The following is a 15,786-nucleotide window of genomic DNA, read 5'->3' on the forward strand; positions in this document are numbered from 1 at the left end:
AGAATCCCACAATCATCATTGATGTTTATGGACCATTGTCTTGCCCCAAAGAGCTCAAATCCTTGAAGTATAAAACTTTCACACTTTGAATCAAATCATCCTCAAATTCGTTGAAAGCATCATAAACAACTCTCTGCTAAAAGCAAATGAGTTTTTATTGCAGCTGAGCCGTAAGCTTGACGATGTTTACCTTTCCTAAAGTCTCCCCTCTGCGTGTGAACAATTCTTTTGGGAAACGAAGGCAGCTGCTCTGAAGTTGCAGAAAACTGATTTGAAGCACATGCAGAAAACAAACAATAAAGAGAAGAAGGGATTACCTTGAGAAGTTCAGATGTGTTTATAGGAGAGTGTCTGTAGGGTGGCATGGATGGGACACATGAACACGTCTGCTTCTGCTGTACCTGGCAAACAACAACACCCAAAGATGCTATGATCAAACATTATATGTTATAATGCAAAAATCAGTATATCAACCTGCGAGTGATCTACAGAGTTAAAACTGGGGACAACACAAAGAGCATGTGGGGAACCAAAGAGGCAAAAAGCTTGCACAGATAATGTTTCAATTCATAGAACCCAGACCACACTCATTCACACCTGCAGGGGCGCCAAACTGTGCACGCAAAGATATAAAATAGCTTTAAATTCCCACAGCAGCTGTAGGCTCGGCAGATTGTGTCACCTGGTGCCTTACTGTTTAGCAAGAATCTCCAGAGCCCCCTAAGGTGAAGAGCGCTCTGCCAAGGATGTCCAGAAACGTTAACTGTCACTGTCTGTCTTCTTGCTCAGACACTGACGGCTCTGATGAGGATCCACTCCGCTCCAAGACTGGAGCAGTGTAATTGGCTAGAGATGATGGGCCATAAACATACAGCTAACTAAGGCTCCCCTTCTGCCGAGTGGCTCTTATTTGCCGTATGCACAAGTATACACACGCTCTTCATTGTCTTGCTCTCCCTGGGTATTCACGCTCTTTGAACACACGGGCTGGCCCTCCGTTACTATAGCAGAGAGAGAAAAACCCCAATACTACCCTCAATTTATCACTATAAACCGACTTTGCAACGCTGAGTACAGTATTCTCACCATTTTCTCAGCATTATGACCATACATGCCTCCCCCAGGATGCTCTTTCCTGCCATTATAGTCCACTGATATATGATGGTAGTGCCCATTCAAAATGCATCAACACCATAACAGATAGGATGCCCTCTGTCTTACCATTACTACCAGCATGCAGTGGTGGGTAATAGGTTATCCGTTCCTACGGTGCTATCACCGCCGTGCAGACTTTCCATCCCATTACCATAACACTTCTGTCATAATAAGCAGGGAGATCCCTCCGGTCATGACCATAACTCTCCTAAAGGAGGTCAGTCATCTCAGACAGTTCCTTGGGGTTCAGCGAAAACAGGGCTGTGTGAGGGAGTATCAGATATCTACCCTGCATCTTCTTCAACCCAAACACAATGAATAAAGAGACCACTAAACAACCTAAAATACCTGTTACAATGTGGCTGGTTTGCAGCATATTTGAAAAAACATTTTCCATCTCATGATGCTGCTTTGCTCCTAGTACTCAGGAAACAGATTTTTACATTTTCTAAAGATGGACAAAGAAATTGGACAATTTTCAGCTTGGGCCCTGATCGGTGATTGCCAGTCAGAAAACAGAGCTGTTTTTTCCATCCAAGCACAAACAGGTTGCACTGACATCAACACTATTCCGTGAGTATGTTTTTATCAAATAAATAAGACTCAAAGTCTGACATTTTCTTTATTAATAGGCAATTTTAAAAGTGAAGTCAAAGGAAGCACAGAGATGTAAGAAGCTATATGTTCTCGGTTGAAGTATATCTTCTCTCCATTCAGGTAGCTGCTTTTATTGTCTTAATACGGATGATTTTGGCATACAGCTCATGAAAACCCAAAATTCCTATCTCACAAAATTAGCATATTTCATCCGACCAATAAAAGAAAAGTGTTTTTAATACAAAAAACGTCAACCTTCAAATAATCATGTACAGTTATGCACTCAATACTTGGTCGGGAATCCTTTTGCAGAAATGACTGCTTCAATGCGGCTCATCCAGAGTGTTGGGTCTTGAGTCTCTCAACGTTCTCTTCACAATATCCCACAGATTCTCTATGGGGTTCAGGTCAGGAGAGTTGGCAGGCCAATTGAGCACAGTGATACCATGGTCAGTAAACCATTTACCAGTGGTTTTGGCACTGTGAGCAGGTGCCAGGTCGTGCTGAAAAATGAAATCTTCATCTCCATAAAGCTTTTCAGCAGATGGAAGCATGAAGTGCTCCAAAATCTCCTGATAGCTAGCTGCATTGACCCTGCCCTTGATAAAACACAGTGGACCAAAACCAGCAGCTGACACAGCACCCCAGAACATCACTGACTGTGGGTACTTGACACTGGACTTCTGGCATTTTGGCATTTCCTTCTCCCCAGTCTTCCTCCAGACTCTGGCACCTTGATTTCCGAATGACATGCAGAATTTGCTTTCATCCGAAAAAAGTACTTTGGACCACTGAGCAACAGTCCAGTGCTGCTTCTCTGTAGCCCAGGTCAGGCGCTTCTGCCGCTGTTTCTGGTTCAAAAGTGTCTTGACCTGGGGAATGCGGCACCTGTAGCCCATTTCCTGCACACGCCTGTGCACGGTGGCTCTGGATGTTTCTACTCCAGACTCAGTCCACTCCTTCTGCAGGTCCCCCAAGGTCTGGAATCGGCCCTTCTCCACAATCTTCCTCAGGGTCCGGTCACCTCTTCTCGTTGTGCAGCGTTTTCTGCCACACTTTTTCCTTCCCACAGACTTCCCACTGAGGTGCCTTGATACAGCACTCTGGGAACAGCCTATTCGTTCAGAAATGTCTTTCTGTGTCTTACCCTCTTGGTTGAGGGTGTCAATAGTGGCCTTCTGGACAGCAGTCAGGTCGGCAGTCTTACCCATGATTGGGGTTTTGAGTGATGAACCAGGCTGGGAGTTTTAAAGGCCTCAGGAATCTTTTGCAGGTGTTTAGAGTTAACTCGTTGATTCAGATGATTAGGTTCATAGCTCATTTAGAGACCCTTTTAATGATATGCTAATTTTGTGAGATAGGAATTTTGGGTTTTCATGAGCTGTATGCCAAAATCATCCGTATTAAGACAATAAAAGACCTGAAATATTTCAGTTAGTGTGCAATGAATCTAAAATATATGAATGTTAAATTTTCATCATGACATTATGGAAAATAATTAACTTTATCACAATATGCTAATATTTTGAGAAGGACCTGTACAGCACAGCTTTATACTATCCTGAGCTGCGACTTCTGAATAAGGATTTCCCAAATGAAATCCAACGCTGGAAGTGTTTCTAAGATTTTATGTTTTCCAGACTCAAGTGGCAACCTGGAGACCCGTCCTCTCTCTCAGTAAACTGAAACTTCAAGGGGAAAAGTATATCTTACGGCAAGAAGCGAGAGAGAGAGACAAAGTAAAGCACTCATTATTCAGAAAGGCACTCGAAGCCACAGGAAATGGCACACTTCATTTTTTCTTGTCAAACCTCTCCTGGCTTAATGGTGTGCTCACAGCAAGTGCTGAAACAAAGGGATGGCACGGCCAGGACGAGACGTGGGGAAGCAGGGAAGACTGCAACTGTTGCTGCCGCCCCAAATTCCTCCCAGCGGTGGACCACCTGTGTCGCCGAAGCTGCTGAAGGCGTTACGCCAGCAAAATAAATGCCTCATCTTTCTGGAAGGTAGACAGCGAGTACAGCACAGGGCTAGCTTTCACAGTCCAAAATGAAATATGGTCTCAATTACAGTCTAACTATGGAGAGGCACAGATGTTCCTATTGTTCCTCCTATTCCACATCCTCCTGAACCGTCCCTCATTATTGCCTTCATTACCAGTGGCATCGATATGGCAGGCGGCTGCCAGAAAACCTAGATGTATCCACAACTCATAATGCAAACACCAATTAATCACACAATGTACCTTGTATTGATTTCAAATGCTGACACATTTTCTATTTAATTTATAAGCAAGCAGCTTCAGTGACAGAGGATACATATGGCATGCAAAGCAATCTCTCTCCATAACCACAAAATCTGAACTGTGTTTTGATCTGAAAAATTATAGGGCAGGTGTTACGGTACAGCCTCATTCCACTGCGGTCCAATTTTAAAGCATGGCAGTGGGCTGCAGTGTCAGACAGCCTCTTTTGTTCAACTCCTAATTGGAGTAATTTATTGTCCTAACAGGCAGAACAGCTGTAGCTTTACAGCGTTGCACCAATTAAAACCAGATGCTGGAATGAAAAGATGGGGCTGAACGTGACTGGGGGACCAATCACTAATATTAATTCAGATAACTGCAAGCTGAATATGACAAGCCAGAAAGTCATACTGAAGTTTCATGACAGGGGTTGCAATCAGATCACTCAGACCTCACGCATCATTTCTAATAATGGAGACTATTATCTGCCAAACTTAACAATGAAACAGAATCTGCGAGAACGCCTAACTGCCTCTGCAATTACTGAACTTTGAAATCTTTCTCCCCCATCGGAATTGTTACAGTAGTTTGTCGCCATGAAATGGCTCTAACCAAGTATCAGGTGAAAATGAGCATGCACTCAGGGGATTAAGGGGAGCAACCAGAAGGAAATCAGGTCGCTGTGAAGATGTGTCCAGGGCAGAGCTAACCTCACCATACTGCGCTTGGCCCTGGCCGCCTGTTTAGTGCCAGCTCTTCAGACAAAGAGCCCTGGGAATGGACGAGAATGTGAATAACATGGAGAAATGGAGGAGGCACACAGTCAACACCCTGCTACTGAGACTCACAGTGAACAACTTCTCTGGCTTAATATTCAGAGGCAGAATGCAGTGAATAATGAGAATTACCCTGTCGAGGTGTCCGCTCTTACACTCATCTGTCACTTTTATGGCATTTTAATAAAGTGTTTGTTTTTTTCTGGCACCATTTACTCTTAATGGAGAGTGTCACATGTTTATCTTATTTATCATTGTGCTTTGTCTTCTACACAACAGAATGCTGCCATTTGTTATGTATTGTGTTGTGTTGTAAAAAAAGCAAATCTAATATGTTGTTGATGAAATATCATGATAGATGTGGTTTATCACTGTTGTGTCACAATGCACAGACATGGTGTTTGACTGTGTCTCCCAGAGCACATTTAAATGAGAAATGTATAAAATCTTTTGGAGCCATCATATACACTTAGTGGTCACATTTTAAGGTACACCTTGCTAGGACCACGTGAGCCCCCCCGCCCCCTTTGCCACAATTCTTCTTGGCAAAGATTAAACAAGCTGATAGAAACATTCCTCAGAAACTTTGGTTCTTACTGACATGATAGCATTACACAGTTGACTCCACATGATCCCAGTATTTCTTACACCACATCCTGAAGGTGCCCTGTTGGATTAAGACCATGTTTTGTTATTCAAGAATCCAGTTTGTGATGATTTAAGCTTTGTGACATGGTGCATTCTTGTGTTGGAAGTAGCTATCTGACTCTACCATCAGAATGTCAGATCCTTTTTCTAGTCTGTTACTGTCCAATTACAATGAGCTTGTGAAAATGACAGCCTCAGTTTCCTGTTCTTAGAAGAAACAAGTGGCATCAAGTGGGATCTCCTGCTGTTGTAGCCCATTTTTATTTATTTATTTATTTATTTCAGACAATGACAAACAACAGTAAATAAATAAATCAATTTCAGAAATGCTTATAACAAACAAACAAATATCCAAATACCATACAAATAAGTGTTTGGTAAACATTAAATTAAACTAAATTTCCAGTTCCAAATAAATTAAATTAACTTAAACATAAATAGAAACTAGTAAAATAAACATTTTCCAATAAGTAAACTTGACAGTATATTTAACCTGAGATCTGACATTGATTATTAATTAATATAAATTGTCTGAAAAGGGGTATGAAGAAGTAAAACTTTTTTCATACCCCTTCTCCCTCTAATTGCACTTAAATTAACTTTGAGTAACCTTCCTAATTAACATCTATGTTTTTGATCCAGAATTCACAAACCAAAAACTAATAAATAAATATATATACACAATTATTTATATATATATATATATATATATATATATATATACATACATACACACACACATATATACACATACACACATCTACATACATATACATATGTACACATACAGACAAACATGTACCTCCACATATGTACATGTAACTGCACACATGCATACCTACACACACAGAAACACACCACACCTTAGGCCTAAATCCACATTCACATTCTTGTATATCGGCACTTAGAGACCCTCCCCCCAAATCATCAGAGCCACAATCCAACACCACAGCTCCACCACCAGCTCCCCCCACCAATCCCAACCCCACAGCGCAAAGAGGCGGACAAGATCCCCGGGACCCCCCTGAACTACCAAGCCGTCCACAAGAGTCCCCTGAACCCCGACCTGCCCCCCACCACCACGAGGCACAGAGCGAGGAGCAGCGAGAGAAGCCAGGCTGCAACAACTGCAGCATCAGGCTGCAGCCACAGAGGACCAGAAGCAGAGAAGAAGAGGGCCCAGCACTCCCCATGCACCCCATGCAGACACACAGCAGAAACACAGACACGCACACACATACATACAGTGCTCAGATGAGATACCATTCACCTCACCTCCTCATCCCAGTACATGTTGAAAAACATCAGTTTTAGTCTTTTTTTAAACATGCTTGGACATTGCTTCAGCTCTTTTTGAAGTTTATTCCAGACCTTCACACCACTGACTGAAATGCACATTCTCTTCATGGTGGTTCGAACCCTCAAGGTTCTGAAATTGAGATTTTCCCTATAGTCATAACCCCCCACTCTATCAGTGAACAGCTTTTGAATATTTTCTGGTAGTTGTTTATTTCTAGCTTTATACATCAGCTGAGCTGTTTGAAATTCTACCAGATCTGGGAGTTTGAGGAGGCAGGACTCTATAAATAGTATGTTAGTATGGCCGTGGAATTTTCTCACAATGTTTGACAATTTGTGCATTCAGAGATGGTAATCTGCACATCTTGGTTGCAATGAGTGATTATTTGAGCTACTATTGACTTTCTGTTATCACAAATCACTTGACTGATTCTCCTCTGACCTCTAGCATCAACAAGTAAATTTTTGTCCTCACATCAGGTGTTCATTACATATTTTCTCTTTTTCGGACTATTCTCTCTAAACCCACAAGATGGTTTTGGTGATAATCCCAATAATTCAACGGTTTCTGAAATGCTCAGACCAGCCCGTGTAGCGTCAACAACTACCACTTTCAAAAGTCCTCTTTTTTCCCTGTTCTAAAGCTCCATTTCAACTTCAGGAGGTCATCTTCAGCATTTATAGATCTAAATCTACATGTTTTCCAGATAAAAAAATATATATTTCTAGATTATTTTGGTTTTCTGTTTTATTTTATTGAGCACAGCCTTTAAAGAAACCTTTAAAGATTGAAAGCTATAATTTCAGTAACAACTTCGCATTTTGGGGGATGGAGTTAATGTTTGAGTGTCTGTGTATGGATTGGTGGAGATGGGGGGTTTGTTAGCCCAGGGAGAAGTTTTTGCAAGCATCGCCACCGGCCACAATGGGCAAATTAAATGTAATAATCAAATCACATTGAAATTATTTATTTGAGTGCAAATTTGACAACATGAGTCAAACTCTATTTATTAAATTTGTCTATATTACTGTGGTAGTAGGGAAATATTGAGTTTATGTAGAGATAATTACTTCATTGGAGCACGAGTGACTGAATCACATTCACACTTTCCACTAATGAGGAACAAAACAGAGAGATGATTCATGGATTTGTCCGTCTGTTTGACACCTTCCACTATTGGAATTCAGTCTCAGAACGAAATGCCTCTCAATCCCATCCCATTCCTTAATGTACAAATTGACTTGAAACAATGAAACAACAATTAAGATATCTTCTTGCTACGGCCTTGACAGCAGTTACGTTGCTCCTGAGCTTGGCGGCTCTGCACTCTAGTTTACACTCTCACAGGGAGTCTGACTGTTTGAGGGCAAAGAGCTGTAAGCCTTCCAACTTGATGCCAAGTAACCTCGGCGCTTTATGAGGATAAGGAGCTCTGACCCAATTAGCTTTGTTAAATAAAGTTCCAGTGGCTCTCATTTAAACAGCCCTGCTCTCATCCCCCTCCTCCAATTGTGTTTTTACAGTACAAAGTGATTACAGATTTAATTAGCTGAAGACCTCGCTTCAGGGAGACTCCTAAATCCATATTGATATTTCTGCAGAGTTTGAAAATAAAGGCCTTGGCTCTGTGATGATGACTTAACGAGGGTGGTTGTGGAACCTTAACAAGAAGAAAGGATTTGCAACTTCTCCATGCTGCTGTTTACCTCTCCCCACAGGGCTAATCATTACCGCATGGGAAGATGCTGAGAAATATGCAGAGCAAAGAGCTGATCAATGCTTTCTCTCAGAAACGGATTTAAACAAGCCTCCTGTCAAGATAGCAGCTTCTCTCCTTTGAAAAGATAAGAAGTTAATAACTACTGTTTACCTCCCATAACACCGTTTATTACAAATGGGCTATGAAAATATAACTTTTGGTGTTAAAATGCCCCATGCAGGTGTTGGGCCTACACATGTAGAACAATGGAGCCAAACAAAATATTCATGGGAAGATTGTATCATACGTCTTCAATAGACTGTAAAAACTTTTAGGTTAAAAACAATCAAAACTGAGTCATAAAGCAGACACCGGTTTGCTTAAGGGCCATCAATACATTTTCAAACAAAACACACTGTTTCATGGAATTGTTTTGTGTGTTTTTGAGGAAATGTTTGTGTGTCTGAACTGCTGATTTTATGTGTGATCAGAATGTTATTAAATACAGCGCCACACCTCTGTGTAAGGACACAGTGTCCTTGTTCTTTTCTTTCAGCCTTCAGGCATGGTTTGTGATTTGTCAATAGTAAAATTGTATTTCGGTTTGACCCACTCCGGCCATTGTGGTCCTTAATATCATTATAGTCGGTCTTGAGTTTTATTAATTTTTCCCTGCACTGCCTCATCGAAAATCTTCCCATTTCTCCTGGTCCCAAGGCCAATCAGTGAACAGCTGTCTGTTCACGTCACATGTAGTTCATACTCAGCCCCAGTAACTGCTCAGGAGCAGGGACCAAAAAACTAGGTACCAGTATGGAAAAAACAGTAATGGAAACGCTCATAAAGCAGGTCAAGTGGAGTGGAGCCGGGCTAAGAGGAGCCAATGGAAAAGGGGCAGTTATGAAATTCCACTTAATTTCATGCAGTTGACACTGTGGATCATGTTGTATTACTCCAGACACTGAATAGGGGGACAGGCATATCTGGTACAGCTCTGAATTGCTCTGCTTTGTGGTTAGCATCCATCCATCCATTGTCTGGACCTGTTTTTCATGGAGGTTCTAATTAGTGCTCTGGGTAGCCTGGTCACCCCCAAATAAAAATTTGGGGCTGATGTTTCACAGGACTTTATCATTTGACTGTTATGGCAAAAGTTTGTTCTTTCTTGTATTTGTGGTTAAAGAAATATTGGTAGTGCCATAACAGAGCTGAGATAGAGATAGTGATTCATACTTTTATTTCCTCTGGCATAGAGGATTGTAATTCTAGTTTCACTTGTTTTAGTAAAATATCTGTTGATCATCTGTAGCTTATCCAAAATGCAGCAGCTAAGCTTTTGGCTACATCCTCCAAAAGCTCTCATGTAACACCCCAATTGATATTTTTCCACTGGCTCCCTGTTCAATAAAGAATGCAGTTTCACGTTCTGGTTTGGGTTTTTAAAGCAAAGTATGTTGATGCACTTACATACATGTGTCGTGTTTTTCAGCTGTACAGTTAGGCTGAAAAATGTTCATACCCTTAGCAGACTTAGATTTAAAATAGTTATTATTTAAACAAGAAGTTGGTTTCTGAAAGAAAATGAGATGAGCATTTCTTAACCAGTTAAGCTCTCAGGCGTTTTAGAGCAATTACTGACTGAAATTACATAACTTAAATAAATCAAATATAGCTCCACAGTTATAAGGCCTACATGCAAACCTTTGGTACCTGTGTAAAGGTAAGACATAAAACAATATTTTTCAAGTGGAACCACTAATGTAACTATGTCTGATTTACTTGGCGGTGTTTGACTGACTTTTAGAGCCGGCGAAAAACGGGCATCCCTCTGCTCAACCCGCGGGTTTGGGCTTAACAGGTTACCAATTTTGAAAAAAAAAACATCAGCATTTATTGATGTAATAATAAAAAATGGCACCATTAAAATTATTTTCAGAATTCTCGATACTTAATGGAAAAATCTTTATGAGCACTGCAGCAATCAAACCCTTCTTATTGCTGACCAGCTTTTTGCATGTTTCTAATGGCATTTTAACTATTTATCTTTGTTGATCAAAGTCCAAGTCTTCGAGGCTGGAGGGTCTCCTTCCCATCACCCTAATCTTTAGCCAAATTCTCTGTTTGGATCACTCCAAAACATTAATCACTTCCATACACAAGAAACATGTTGGTAAAATAAAATATTATATGACGCCTAAATCTGACAAAGATATGAATAATGTTGGGCTTAACATCATTTCACCAGCAAGTCACTGAAGTGACACTGATCAGAGGTTGCTAAATGTTTCTAATTTAAAGCTTAAAAGTAAAGACAAAGGGCTTCCAGTTTGTTCGTACAGAACAATACCCAATTCCAATCTAAACTGGTGGTTGAAATGCTTCACACAGTTATATGGTAGATGTGCACCCAATACAGAATTTCCCAAAGATTTCAAACCAAGATTGAAAGTGTTTTCATTATGAGGAGGTGAGGTGAATCTTAAACAGAATACAATAAATTGCCAATTTTAGCATGAAAGCCTTCACGGACTGGTGATAAAAGCTCAAATGAAATCTTTTCAGACATTGTTCCCGAAGATATGCAGCCTTTCTATTTTTAACATCCTATTTTCTCAGGTAAGTAATGTAAAAGCAGTGTGCTGTGAGTTTCTTTTTATCCTGACTGTACTGAGCATACAATTCATAGCTGAACGCAGACCAGAGGAGCTGCGAGGTAAAGTGCTGACGCAAGAGACAAAATGAAAATGAGTGTGGAAAGAGTAGAGTGGAGGTGTCAGAGCAGCTTGTCAAACTCCCTGCACATACCATGAATATTTTGCTACTGACACACAACATCCAAGCTGCACCCCTGGACACAAACAAAGACAAAGAAACGGAGACCAATAGATTCTGTAGATAGATGCAGCAGATAGATAGCCGTATGGATAACCCTCTTTCTCCTCCTTCCGTATACCCCTCACGGATAGCTGTCTTGGCCTTCATCTTGCCGCAGTAAATTTTATGAGGCAGGGCTGACAGGAAGAGTTCTCTACAGCTGACAGCCCTGCCTTCCAGCTCCAACTGAGGCTGTCTGAAAGCTCAGCTACATCACGCACGTGACACCCAGGACAGGTTGACAGATTAGCATGGACACTGCTTTCATATAGACAACACTAACTAATGTAGATTACATGCACCCAGAACCTGATACCATTTTACATATCTGAAATGTGATGCAGTTTGCTACAGGCAGGGCATTTTTGTCATGGGGCAATATTCTACAAAAGAAATCTATGCTAGTATGCTAGTATAAGTTACAGAAAAACTAGTAAAACCTCCCATTATTCTATTTCTACAGTGAAAAACATTTTAATAAGATGAAGAAGTGCTGGAGTCACAAGAGAGTTCTCTGATCGTATCGAGCATAGAGTAACAGAGAGTTGCCCCTGCCGCACTTAATGCTGCACTCTACACATGTTAGGCTGCTACACTTTTCCCTCTTACAAAGATACATTTAGCAGTATGGACATATCCCCAGTCACTAAAAACATAGACAGTTATGGTGTGGAAATTAAGGGAGTGCCCCCGAGCATCCATGTAAGACAACACTGTTTTTAAACCGGATGGAGCACTTGACATAGGCCAGTTACCAGTACTGAATTATATCAAGGCTTTTTAATAGTTATGGTTTCAAAATTCCTTAAATCTTCTTTCAGCGCTCCTATTGTTAAAAATCCTTTCAGTGAGATGGCAGAGAAAGTGCTGGAGTGACTGGAGCTCAATCGTTCTTGGTTGCAAAAAACTCAGGCAGTCAAGGAGAACCACCCATCATGTCTCTTAAGGGAAAGTTGGGGCTGCAGGTGGCGCAGTTGGTACCACTGTTGCCTTGCAGAAAGAAGGTCCTTGGTTTGACTTCCAACGGGAGTCTTTCTGCATAGAGTTTGTATGTTTTTCCTTCTCAACTGAGACAAAACATATAATGTGCAAAGTTACAACTTAGTAGCAAACTAACTTCACCTCTTGTGGAACAAAAGCAATCAATTTACCAACCCAGAGCTTATGTGCCTCTCAGATTTATTAAAGCAATTCTGTATTTCTTTTAACAGAGCACAACTTTGGCCAAGAAACACTTCCCTCTGTGGTGCATGTGATCCTAGAGGATTACCAAAGTGCCACAGTTAATTTTTAGCTTCACTCAAAGCTCTTGGAATCCAATTTTCCCCTTCGAGAAGTTTATTAATTCTACATTAAGGCAAATAATGAACTTTCTTCTGTTTTTCTAGGATGGTGAAAATCTTCATTTAACTCAAATACTCTCACAGAAAAAAAAGAAATAAAATTCAGCTAAAATAATCTTCTTTCAACTATCCCTGGCATGTTTTAGGGTAAATATATGTTGTCGTTTTGCCAGATTCATCCAAGCAGACTGTTATGATTTAAATAATACAATGTAGTCTGATCAATAGGCCCAAAGGGCAGCAGGGGTGGAGGACCACCAGAGCTGTAAATCAGGCAAGAAGCACTTACACTTACGTCCACTGTGTCTCCTCTGAGCCATTATCGGTGGGTGCATTCACACATCAAAGTGGCAGGGGTCTTCCAAGCTAAAAAGGTAGAAGAAACAAAGGGCCATTAAAGCGTAGAAACAAACCCAGCTCTGAGCACACACTTAAACACTGCTGCACCAGGACTGTGAAGAGCGCTTAGGGCTCATAGAGAAGGATAGAGACCAGAGGAGAGGGAACGTGTCATTGATTTTTTTCCCCCCTCTGAAGTGCCAGTTCATCATTCTGTGAGACGCACACTATCGATCCCTTGCCTTTCGTTTGTTTGTAATTTTGGGGGCTCAAAACTGTTCACAAAGATAGATCCTCTCATATGCCACTCGCTGCTGAGATGAAGAAAGGAGAGATCAAAGGATGTGCTGGGATGACCTCATTTAACAAGGTTCTCCTCACCCCTTGGTTTTTCTCCACTGTTTATTATAGATGCTTTAAAAGGAGCGCGTTGTTATCCATTCTTTCTGTTTGTCTGTATTCCAGAACTGTGTTTTTAATGAATGTTACATGCTGGATCTCCATTGAAAAATAACAGAAGTGAAGATCTTGGGCAGAGAAACATCTCAATCATCTCTACAGATCTTTTGTTGTCTTAAAAAGGGCCTGTGCTTCATGAATCAAATCAAAACAAAAATATTATCTAGTAAAATAGGTGTTGAACAAGTCAATGTTTTTCACAGTTTAAATATTTTTAATGGGTGTGTTGATATAAAAATCACTTTAGATGTCAGTAACAACCCCAGTAATATACACATACAAAGAAATCAAAGCAAATTAGTAATTAAATTAAGTTATGGGTAAGAAATTGGAATGATTCACGGAGTGCTGAACACACAAAGAGTGCAAAATGCATAGAAAGCCAAGAAACACGATGAAATCTTTTAGTATTTAGAAAGCATATCTGCAGCAATGTTCAAGTCAGAATCTGCTGGTTTATTTTAACTAATTGTCTATAAAAAGGTTTCTTAGTATCAAAGGATTTCACAGTGTGGTACGATTGGTAAAAGCAAAGAGACTTTCATCAAACAAATTCTTAAGGTTGCAAATCATACTAATAGAAATTGTTCCAGCTGCATTTCTAAGCTTCTGAATCTTCTGGTAAGCACTGTTGGACGCATTAAATGGAAGTGGAAAGAACATAATTTTACCATAAATGAGTCATAGCTAGGCACTCCTCATAAGAATTCTGACTGAGGACTCAAATAAATGCTCAAACGAGTTGTTCAAAAGTCCATAAGTAATGCCGTAAACCACAATGGCCTCTATGCACACTTACTGCATAAAACCACTTCTGGTGAAAAAGCACACTGAAGCTTGCTTAAAATTTGCTGCAGAATACTTGGACGAGCCAGTGCAACACTTGGAGAGCATAGTCTCAACAGGCACCATGCCAAAAGTAAAGCCTGCAGATAAAACTTCATGGCATGGGCTTGTCTGATGTTACTGGCAGACTTCATATAACTAAAGGAAAGATGAATGGAGAAATTAATACAATAGTCATCAATACAATCTTCATAAGAATCTGAAGATTAAATAAATGTGGTTTTCCAAGCAAGACAATAGTCCCAACAAAAAGAAACTCACCATAAAGAAACTCAATTAATTTCAGAGAAAGAAAATAAAACTGCGAGAAAAGCCCGGTCAATCACCTGACGTGTATTAAATTGAAAATCTATGGAAAGAACGGAAGACACGCGTGGGTAAAAAGGACCCTCACAGTTTTTACATTTTAAAGGCAGTTTGTGTGGAAGAATGGGTCAGAATAACACCTGAGAATCGCATGTGACTAGTGTCTCCATACGGGAGACCTCTTCAAGTCATCATTACTAGGAAAGGCTTTTGCACAATTTTATATATTTCTGTAAGTGTGTTTAATACTTAATCACTGAATCATTCCATTTTTGTTACCTATAACGTCTTTTAGGGACTAATCTGCTTTGATTTTTTTGTATGTGTGGACTACTTGGGTTTTTATCAACATCTAGAGGGATTTTATGTCAAAGGCCCCATTAAGAATATCTAAACTGAGAAACATTCATGTTTTCAATACGTATTTTACCAATCTTAAATGCTATAAATAACATTATCAAAGCAGCAAGCATAAGTGTGTTATGTATGTTTTGTAGAAATAGTTACTGCATTCTTAAAATTATTGTTCTTTTATTGTTTTTTGTGTCAATACCATTACAATCTGATGCTTTTATTCAAGGTTCTCATTAGGCATCAACCCATGAGAAATGTAGAACAATGTCAGACAAGACCAAAGCAGAGGTTTTTGGAACATCAATATTAAGTTTGGTGAAAACCAATGGCAGTAGTAAACAGTAAAGCAAAGTAGTGAAGGGGTGATAATTTTATCATTTTATTATTTTATCATTAAATATTAGGGTTAGACATATGACGAGGACTTCAACTTACTGGTGCTAAAAGTAGATGAATCCATTGGAGAGACTTTGTTTATAACAATCATCTTCAGCATTTTGGCTTAAATTTAGTTTAATAATTATGAACAGGGTGCAATGTGTCATGTCTTGCTGTTCATTTAAGGTGGTTTTTACAATGTCCTTAAAGAAGTATGCATATTTCTTAAGCTTTTCACACTTCACATTAGGACTGCAGATTTGTGTCAAATATTAAAGGAATGCTGGCGTAATTACAGAAAACCTGCAAATGACCGCAGAAAAACAAACAAAAAAACACCAGTCTATTGTGATTGTATCAAACGGTCATAATCTTTGCGTTATTTAAAACTGTGGATTTTATTCCTAATATTCCACACACAGACTGTACTGAGCCCTCGCCTGCTGCATGTGAAAATGTTTTGCAGT

At 40.0% G+C, this 15,786-nt stretch overlaps 1 long non-coding RNA gene across 2 annotated transcripts in view; it reads right to left on the reverse strand.

Moving 5' to 3' along the window:
- Positions 1–309: 309 nt before the first annotated feature.
- LOC124859097 overlaps positions 310–15,786 on the reverse strand; it is a 122,377-nt gene continuing 106,900 nt past the window's right edge. Inside the window, exons 3-4 of one of the 2 annotated variants that reach the window (XR_007036011.1) lie at positions 12,933–13,003; positions 310–401 (exon numbers count right to left, since the gene is read on the reverse strand). This is a non-coding gene — a long non-coding RNA (uncharacterized LOC124859097). Of the gene's footprint in view, positions 402–12,926; positions 13,004–15,786 lie in introns of both variants that reach the window. The other variant, XR_007036010.1, reaches the window with a different exon arrangement.

Source organism: Girardinichthys multiradiatus, chromosome 2, assembly GCF_021462225.1.
Source record: "Girardinichthys multiradiatus isolate DD_20200921_A chromosome 2, DD_fGirMul_XY1, whole genome shotgun sequence".
Lineage (NCBI taxonomy): Eukaryota > Metazoa > Chordata > Actinopteri > Cyprinodontiformes > Goodeidae > Girardinichthys > Girardinichthys multiradiatus.